The 10598-nt window shown below is 39.2% G+C and overlaps 1 non-coding gene across 1 annotated transcript; it reads left to right on the top strand.

Moving 5' to 3' along the window:
• The first annotated feature begins 10089 nt into the window (after nucleotides 1-10089).
• Nucleotides 10090-10192, top strand: LOC140893927 (U6 spliceosomal RNA). The gene has a single exon (XR_012153485.1). It is a non-coding gene; the product is annotated as a U6 spliceosomal RNA (small nuclear RNA).
• The last annotated feature ends 406 nt before the right edge of the window (nucleotides 10193-10598 follow it).

The following is a 10598-nucleotide window of genomic DNA, read 5'->3' as shown; positions in this document are numbered from 1 at the left end:
ATGCTAGTGCTTCACTTTGACTTGTTTACCGACTCATCTGGAGTCATCAGGTGGCAATGTTGGGTGTTGTGACGAAACATATAGGAGTCAATGCATTGTAGTCGGGGATTCACCGCTTACCTACGGGTATGGATATCCTATGTTATATCAAGCATACGTAGCTGAAATCTCTGATCAGAATAAGTGGTAATTAAGAAAGGAGTTTCTTGAATTACAATTTCGATGCAACTACGGCATGACACATAGTTATCGATTCAATGACAACTCTCGATAAACCAATTGTTGTCGAATCGGTCGGGATATATGAGTTGAAGGGACCGTACTGTACACTAACCATAATTGATTGGTTCTTGCAGGCACTATCATTTGATACCTAGGGAGTCATGTAAGCAATGCTGCTAGATGTTTACATGACTGGTTGGGTACTATCAGACTTGAGTTTTCTGACGTTCTTATTATCAATGTGTTGATTAATAAGAATTGAGCTATATAGGGTATGCTCATATAAGGGACTTGTTGATCCCGAATCACATGAAGATGTGAACCCACTGCTAGTTGTATCAGTGAACCATTGAGGGTCACACAAGTACTAGCTTTCTAGATCCCGTTGAGATTAAAATTAGTTTATTGTGTTGAACAACTTATAAAGGAGTTTATAAGTAAAATAAATTAGAAGTTTGACTTCTAAATTGGAGAATGAATGGAATAAGTAACTTTTAATTTGTGAATGTGTTCCAAGATTAAAAGTTGACTTAAAATAATTAGTTTATGAAAATGGTGATTTTCTAAACTATTATTTTGAACTTAGTTAATTAATTCAAGTGTTGAATTAATTTAACACTAGTAGACATTTTAATGTACAAATAATTAAATTAATTCAAGTGTTGAATTAATTAAACACTATTGAGTCTAGTAGAGCTCAAATTAATATAGTGTTGTATAATTATTGATACTAGTGGACTTGAATGGGTTCAAGTTAAATTTAATTAATTGATTAAACTTAAGTGGGTTTAGGTTTAATAATTAATTAAAAATAAGTTCAAATTACATTTAAATATATATTTATATATGTATATATATAGGCGTGTATATATATATATATATATGATATATATATGTGTGTGTATGGAATTTGAAGGGTTGTAAGATGGTTTGCAATTTTCCATGCATGCCTTGCAATTTTCCATGCATGGCTTAATTGTACTCATTAATCCCTCTCCTTTAATATATTATTTGGAATAATATATACACACATACAATTCATTCCATTCCAAGGGTTGAAGTGGCCGAAACCTTCTCCAAGTATTTCTCCAAATTTTTCTTTCATTTTGAGGGAGAATTAAAATGATATCTCAATGAAAAATCCTCTAAATATTCTAGTGCATATTTAGAGTGAATTTAGATAGTCTAGTCGTGGACCTAATTCGGAGGCTCGAAAAGTTGAATCCATTTTGAGCAAGGAGTGCTCTTGGAAGCTTGTAGATTGAGTCTACCCTTTTCAAGAGCCTAGTTGTTTATCAACTTGGTTGGAGCCATTAATCAATCTTTGAGATTGATAGGTAAAATTCTAAACACCCTATGGTTGTTTGAGTTTTTGAATACTACACAAGTGCTCGGATTTCTTTTATTAAAAATTTTATATTTCCGCTGCGTTTCCGGGCACGATTTAACCCCTTCAGTTCATTCTTGGAACCTACTTCGACGACTCAAAACTCTGATATCTCTACCTTGGATTGTTGATGGGGATTTCAATGAAATTCTACATTTATCAGATAAATCAGGAGGCTCTGATAGGACTGGATATTCGATGGTATAATTTAGTGATACACTTGACTTTTGAAGCCTTCGTGATTTCGGTTATATAGGGCCCAAATTCACTTGGTACAATTTTAGATCCCCACCACATCTGATCCAGTAACACATTGATAGAGTGGTAGCTTTGTCCGATTGGTTGGATTTATTCTCAGGGGTCTTAGTTCAACATATGGACTATAATGGGTCTGATCACAAGATGGTTAAATTAATCTCTCCTCTAATATCAGTGCAAAATTCTTGTCGTGCTGGCCCGTGGTTGTCCAATTCATCTTCTTTCAACTTCGTCATCTTTCTCGCATTGAAGAGTTGCGCATTGTTGGTTCCAACCTCCTCTTTTCTTGTGGGATTTTTCTCTTAGTGGTGAGAGAAATGTGCCTCAAAATTTGGGATTTGTTCACCTCTCTGAGACCCTAACTTAGCTATTAGATGATGTGATACTGCTTCAACTTGTAGTAGCCCGGTTCCATTTTACAAGATTAAGTGATTTTAAACATCTTAAAAAATGACATATAATTTTAAAAGTGTCAAAACATGTTTAAGGAGTCCTTATTTGGTGAAAATAAGTGGAAAATCAGATCCAAAACGTTTGAAAATGGTGGAGTAGGTCCCGGGGGTCCAAAAATGACTTCGGAATGACCAAAACAGTTCGGAGCACACAGACCACTTCGGGCCTTCTGAACCACTTCGAGCCCTTCGAACCCAAGTTCGGGCCCTCCGAACTCAGTACATAACATATGTCAAAAGTGGCTCGGACAAGTGGCAGTTCGGACCCTTCGAACCCAGTTCGGACCGTCCGAACTCCTGCCAGATTGAGGTGTCAAAAATGCACTCTACACGTGGGAATCATGCCCGGTTCAGAGCCTCCGAACCCAGGCCTATAAAAATGGGTCCGAGGCTCTCATTTTGGAATATCAATTTCCTCTCTCTCCCGGTAATGGCTCTATTTTAAGGGCTTCGAGACTCTTTCTTTAAGAGTTGGAGTAGGAAATAGTATTTTTTTATAGCGGACAGTGTCCGCAGTAGCAGCCAGATGGCAGAGCTCTAGCGAGGCGTCTAGGGGTCGTAGCTAGGCTATGTCCAGGCTCTGGGGCATGCGACATCAGCGGGCTGACGACGGACGAAGGTATGGCTTTGGTTCCCTATAGTAAATAGGGAGTAGGCTATAGTTTAATTAAGGCTTTTAGTGCCTAGCAGGTAATGTTTGACATGCTAGGTAATGCATGGTTATTTATGTTGTAGTGTTGCATGGTAGGCTTGGACCTAGATGGGAGCTTCTAGGATCTGCCTTAGTAAGGTACGGAAGTATTATTCGAGATATCCAGATTGAGTATGCATGTATTATGTGTTTTCATGGATTATGTGATTGCATGTTTTATATGTCTTTATATACAGAATGTCATGACTGTATGTTGCATACATGAGCATATTGAGTCTTTACCTTAGAGGTATCCTTTAGTAGGGCGCTCACCCTACGAGTTTATGGATGGTTGGATACGTAAGTCTTATGTCAGGTCACCTTTATGGTTGGACACATGTACTAGTATCAGGTCACCATTAACCACTGGGTATATGAGCCACCTCCTAATGCGATGGCGCAGCGTGCTATATACCATGGGTCTGGTCTTTGAGCATGTTTCTTGACCTGAGAGTCTTGGTATCCAGTTCACTTGCATACATGCACACATAACACCGTATACTCATACTCTCTTACTGAGCATGTTAGGCTTACTTCCGATTATTTTTTGTTGGCTGGATACCCTATTCCATGGGGCAGTTGCAGGTAGTTCTCCCGGAGACAGGGAGGTTAGGTGGTAACCAAGGCTGGATAGCGGGGTTGACCACTAGGTTTTGCTTACTGGTATTTTGACTTACTTTAATTCCGCAGTTACTCTGATTAAGATTATTTTATTAATTGCATGCTTAAGTTCTGATTAGTAGGTGATCACGGCGCGGGTCACTACATTTATGGTATCAGAGCATGCAATAAGATTCTTTGGGACATAGTATTGATTTTGTGTTATCCTTTGTAGGATTTCAATTTGGTTTCAATGACGATAGCAGTATCAGGAATTGGAATAGCAAGATGTCTAGGCTTTTTCCATGATCGTCATCGCCAAGGTTGGCATCAGAAGTTTGCATTATGTGGATCCCAGCAGGATGGAGCTGGAAGAAAAGATCCAGTTTTCAACGCCAGGTGCTTCTCAAGGTTGAATGGAATGTGTGACATGTAGTCATCCATTCTGAGTCGACCAAGGAAGCCACCCCGGAAGACTCTTCACTTGTAGTTGGAGAGATTTTCTGGGAAATCTTGTCTCATCTACCAGATTAGGAACCCAACAATATTGGAATGATCCGGTAGATTAGCAAGATTTTATTCTTTTAGATCTTGTGAGGTAGAAGTTCTGCTGACATGAGTAGCAGACAGGAAACTTCATGTTCAAGATCAGTAGACGGAATGAAAGACTTCCGCAGGAATTTAAATACTGTATTTCAGTTGTAATCAGATGTATTAAAGATTTCAGTATTTTATGTACTCAATTATTGTTGTATTGTACATCTTTCAGTGTAATCTTTTGATTAAGTTATGTATTATATGGGATTGTAATAAAGATTGTATTAGAACCTGGATTTGTGGTTCAAGTATTGTAATCATTGAAGATTAACTTGGTTATTTTAAATAAAATATTGATCATTGTTTTAATGAGTACTTGGGATTTTTGCATATTTTCAATGAATAGTTCTAGATGTTTTACCTAGAATATTTTAGTAAGACAATTGTTTGCCAGGGATGATGTGATTCATCAGGAGGCATGAGTGTTTGTTCTAGGCAGGTTTCCTTATAGCAATTGGATGTTTTGATCTTTTTAGGTTGTTACCTAGTGATGATGGATTTTCATCAGGTTGACAGACTAAGTAATACCAAGAGTTGTGGATTTTGACCAGTACTAAACGCGAGGAGGCGCCACCCTTAGTCGGTATTCCTCTGGAAGTTTCCATACTTCAGAGATTTTTTGGAGGCCTTGGTGCTCCAGGGACTATATAGGGAAGGCTACTCAGTCTGGAAATTTGGCAACAGTCACAACAGGTTATGACTTTGGATAGGACAGATACCAGGTGTGGTATCAAGGTTTAGTTAACGTCTGATTGAGATAAAGATGTTCCGTTGACAGAACAGTCTTGGAATGGATTTTTCCTGGACAAGTAATTGTTCTGAGTAGACAAGTTTTAATCTTGATTTGTGATTTCGGGATTTAATCCAGGAGATTAGTTGAATTGATATTCAACAGGATTTAATTATCAGATGCTTACAGACTCGGGATTTGAGTTGTGCCTCTACAGAGAATTTTCCTTGACCAATGATTTTGGTCCAGATACGAAAATTTCATAATATCAGAGACTAAAGGTTGAGTTATGCCAGGGTGCTCTTGACTTTCGGGTTCCGAGATGGTATATTAAGTGCGACCTTATGCCGGTGTATTCTGGAAGGATTATTTTGTTCCAGTTTGGCATTATACGAAGACTTACCTCAGTCTCGTTGTATGTACAGTCATAGCAATGGGTATAACTATCAAGAGAATATTCAGGATTTATTTGAGTCTTATAGAATTATACTTGGTACTGGATTAGTTCCAAGGGATTTGAGTTATCGTCTGACTTCATCAGAGATACAGACTTTGGTTTCCGTGGACAGAATAGTCTTGGAAATGATTCCTTGACAAGTGAATATTCTGGACTGGTAATTCTCGCACGTGATACTGGGGGAGAACCAGGAGGTTTTACCAGTATTGTCTAATTCTATCAGAGGTATATTAGTGATCAGGATCTTGATTACGAGATGCACAAGAAATTCTAAGTAATGAGTTTACTTAGGTAAGTTTTCCTGTAAGAATTGGAATTTTATTGATGGATTATCAAGCAAATAAGAATTTTATCAGAGCACTGTGATGACTTATATTGGGAGACGTGAACTGTGATCAACGATAGACATGGGAGAGTATATTTCCATTAATATTCTGGAAGTATTTTGTACTTCAGAAGGGGATGGAAAATTTTCTCAGTCTAGAGATCATTGCAACAGTTACGTTAAAATATAATTTAGTGTCAGTTTGATAACCTTGAAAAGATACTCGATTCTATTGACAGATGTCATGAGCCTGCTAAGTTACAGCATGAATTCGTCAGTATGAGAATTCACTTGGATAGTGAAAGCTGAGCACTTAAGTGTTCATGTATGTTTTGAAATGGTAAGTTAAATTGGTGAAAGTTTGGTGCCCAATGACTATTTACAACTATTTGTCTGAGGTAGATACAGATGTTATAACCTCGTGACGGGGGAGCTAAATATTCTTTTGCGTAAAGAATGATTGAAATTGTTCACTTTTTGGTAGACTGATAAGATGTGTATAGTACTCAGATATTCAGTTCTCGGGAATGATTTGCAGTAATTCTCGGACTTCAGTGTCAGAAATTGATCTAGCAAGCATTTGAATTTTAATGAATATTAACATGATAGCATCAAGTGTTTACACATGGAAAAATGATAGCAGCTGAGATCTAAGGTTATCAGATCCAGCGGGATTGTTATCACCAATTTTACGGGATGTCTATTGGATGCGTTAGGTCATTTATAAGTCTGATTCAATGAGATTGAATCAGGGGTTAGCTAGATTGTTTTGGTTTAAGAACTTTGCCAAAGAATGATGAAACAGTTTTGTTCATCTAATAACGTAAGTCTGAATTCAGCAAGGAATTGTTATCCATGGCAGGATAATCAGTATTCTCATTTTCAGATGTTATCTCAAGTTATGAGATAGATGTCATTATATTAGTACTAGATATTGTACTAATCGAATTTTGAGTCAATAAGAATATTTGTATTGATATTTCCAAGAAAAGAACCAAAGAGGTTCAGGAAATTAAGAATTGTGAACAATGACGTTGTCACAGGTGTTATGACAAGTGTTAGTCATAAAGTATGATAATCTTTTTGGTATACAAAGATTTGCATACGAGGTTCTTTCCAGTGGAAAAGAATAAAGAAAAATGTGTATCAGTATGTTTTTAGATGTTTGGTGTATCAGTAGGTCAAGGCAGAACACCGACGACCTAGAGGATTTCTTTACAGTTTATCCATTCCCGAGTGGAAATGGGAGTTGATCATGATGGACTTCGTGACCTATTTACCGGTGAGCTCGAGGAATTGTGATGCTATCTGGGTTGTGGTGGACCAACTCACCAAGTCAACACATTTCATTCCTTATAATCGGGACTACAAATTTTACAGGATAGCACGGTTGTACATCCAGGAGATTATTCGATTGCACGTAGTGCCTGTGAGCATTTTCAGTGATCGAGACCTCAGGTTTACTTCCAGGTTTTGGGGGAGTCTTCAGCGCGATATGGGTACTACTCTTAGTTTGAATACAGCATATCACCCAGAGACTGACGGACAGTCAGAGCGCACGATCCGTACTCTTGAAGACATGTTGCGAGCATGTTCTATGGATTTTGGTCCAACATGGCAAGATCAGTTGCCATTGATTGAATTCACGTACAACAACAGTTACCATCGCAGTATTGGGATGGCTCCGTTTGAGGTGTTGTACGGGCGACGTTGTCGTACTCCACTGTTCTGGGAAGAAGTGGGGGAGCGACAGATAGAGGGACCAGAGTAAGTCCAACAGATTGTTGATATTGTTGGGCAAATCAAGAAGAGAATTAAGGTTGCGCAGGATCGACAGGCTAGCTATGCGATTGTAAAGCTCAAACCTTTACAGTTTGAGGAGGGTGAGAAATTATTCCTAAAATTCTTACCATTTCGCAGGATTTTGAGATTCGATCTCAAGGGTAAGCTATCTCCTAGGTACATTGGTCCATTCGAGATTCTAGAAAGTGTTGGAGATTTGGCTTACAAGTTGGCTTTACCGCCGTATTTGTCTAGTATCCATGATGTGTTCCATGTTTCACTATTGCGACGGTATGTGGCAGATGAGTCTCATATCTTACAGCCGTCTGAAGTACAGTTGAATACGAATTTGATATATGTAGAGAGACCTTTGCGTATCTTAGGTCATAAGAATAAGGGGTTACGCAACAAAACCATTCCTCTTGTTCTAGTTCAGTGGCAGCGCCGAGGCACTGAGGAGGCCACTTGGGAACTTGAGAGTCGTATGCGTACAGATTATCCAGAGTTATTTCGAATTGTCGTATTTTCATATTGTAACTTGTAAAATGAATCAGTTTGAATAAAAGATTTTTATTCAATATTTTAATGCATTCAGTACTTAAGATTGTTCGAGTACGAAATATCTTAAGTAGGGGAAAAATGTAGTAGCCCGGTTCCATTTTACAAGATTAAGTGATTTTAAACATGTTAGAAAATGACATATAATTTTAAAAGTGTCAAAACATGTTTAAGGAGTCCTTATTTGGTGAAAATAAGTGAAAAATCAGATCCGAAACGTCCGAAAATGGTGGGGTAGGTCCCGGGGGTCCAAAAATGACTTCGGAAGGACCAAAACAATTCAGAGCACACGGACCGCTTCGGGCCCTCCGAACCACTTTGGGCCCTCTGAACCCGAGTTCGGGCCCTCCGAACTCAGTACATAACATGTGTCAAAAGTGGCTCGGACAAGTGGCAGTTCGGACCGTCCGAACTTCCGCCAGATTGAGGTGTCAAAAATAGACTCTACACGTGGGAATCATGCCCGGTTCGGAGCTTCCGAACCCAGTTCGGACCGTCCAAACCCAGGCCTATAAAAAGGGGTCTGAGGCTCTCATTTTGGAATATAAATTTCCTCTCCTCTCCCGGTAATGGCTCTATTTTAAGGGCTTCGGGACTCTTTCTTTAAGAGTTGGAGTAGGAAATAGTATTTTTATAGCGTACAGTGTCCGCAGTAGCAGCCAGGAGGCGGAGCTTTGGCGAGGCGTCTAGGGGTCGTAGCTAGGCTATGCCCAGGCACTGGGGCATGCGACATCAGCGGGCTGACAACGGACGAAGGTATGGCTTTGGTTCCCTATAGTAAATAGGGAGTAGGCTATAGTTTAATTAAGGCTTTTAGAGCCTAGTAGGTGATGTTTGGCATGCTAGGTAATGCATGGTTATTTATGTTGTAGTGCTGCATGGTAGGCTTGGACCTAGATGGGAGCTTCTAGGATCTGCCTTAGTAAGGTACGGAAGTATTATTCGAGATATCCAGATTGAGTATGCATGTATTATGTGTTTGCATGGATTATGTGATTGCATGTTTTATATGTCTTTATATACAGCATGTCATGACTGTATGTTGCATACATGAGCATATTGAGCCTTTACCTTAGAGGTATCCTGTAGTAGGGCGCTCACCTACGAGTTTGTGGATGGTTGGATACGTAAGTCTTGTGTCAGGTCACCTTTATGGTTTGCACATGTACTAGTATCAGGTCACCATTATCCACTGGGTATATGAGCCACCTCCTGATGTGATGGCGCAGCGTGCTATATACCCTGGGCCCGGTCTCTGAGCATGTTTCTTGACCTGAGAGTCTTGGTATCCAGTTCACTTGCATACATGCACACATAACATCGTATACTCATACTCTCGTACTGAGCATGCTAGGCTCACTTTCGATTATTTTTTGTTGGCTGGATGCCCTATTCCATGGGGCAGTTGCAGGTAGTTCTCCCGGAGACAGGGAGGTTAGGTGGTGACCAAGGCTGGATAGCGGGGTTGACCACTAGGTTTTGCTTACCTGGTATTTTGACTTACTTTAATTCCGCAGTTACTCTGATTAAGATTATTTTATTAATTTCATGTTTAAGTTTTAATTAGTAGGTGATCACGGCACGGGTCACTACAAACGGCACCGCGCGAAGTAGCCTCCTCCATCAAAGCCCTTAAGTCATTATGAGTGATAAGGAATTTATGTTGTGGATCGTAAGGCAGGGGCTCCTCGCACTCTCTGTTTTGCGAGTGGCATGTGATCGCATTTGCATCCTCAGTGAACAGGTGACTATTCCCACAAACGGCGCCAAGATGATGCGGGTAATAAAGGGTACTACCTGAGTCAGGGGGATTCGGGTGGTCCACCAAATCATGGGCCCGGAACTCGAATAATACCCTGCTCTAATGGATCACCTAAAAAAGTCAAATATAATATTTGATCTTCTCAGGGTTGTCAGCTACTTCACGAATGAACGATAAAGGTATCGAGTGATCACCCGAAGAAAACTCTCCGATGCCCAAGTCAACGACCACCTTTAGAAATAACCAAAGGCAGAGAGCTTTTGAATATGAAAATTTCACTTGCATCCGATAAAATTGGAACGATATAGAGAATATTAGCATGACCCCCTTCTTAAGGATGACACATAAATCGAGAAATGGTCCAAATTTTACGACAATTTGTGTTGTTTTAGCTTTGTCCATGCGGTGCCAAGAGTCGACATGGAATGCGCCGATGACGTGTAGCTCATCTGGCACCAAAGTCTCAAGTGTAGGACGAGGTCTCGAGTTCGAGACCCAATTGTAACAAAAAAATCCCCTCCCCCAACTCAAAAAAAAATGTGGATGGTATTTATAGATAATTATGAATGATCTTAAAAGGCAAAAAGGTCCTCTTACAGCTAAATATTCATCAATTGGGTCTTTTAAGGAATAATATTTTAAATTGAGCTTTCTTTAAATAAAATTTATATGATTAGGAGTATCTAATGTAATAATTATCTAACGAAATGATATCACAATTAAATAATTAAAATGAGATATATCCAAAATATATATATATATATATATATATATATA

Source organism: Henckelia pumila, chromosome 3 (assembly GCF_033568475.1).
Source record: "Henckelia pumila isolate YLH828 chromosome 3, ASM3356847v2, whole genome shotgun sequence".
Lineage (NCBI taxonomy): Eukaryota > Viridiplantae > Streptophyta > Magnoliopsida > Lamiales > Gesneriaceae > Henckelia > Henckelia pumila.
The sequence above is the reverse complement of the archived record's forward strand: the minus strand, read 5'-3'. Positions and strand labels throughout refer to the sequence as shown.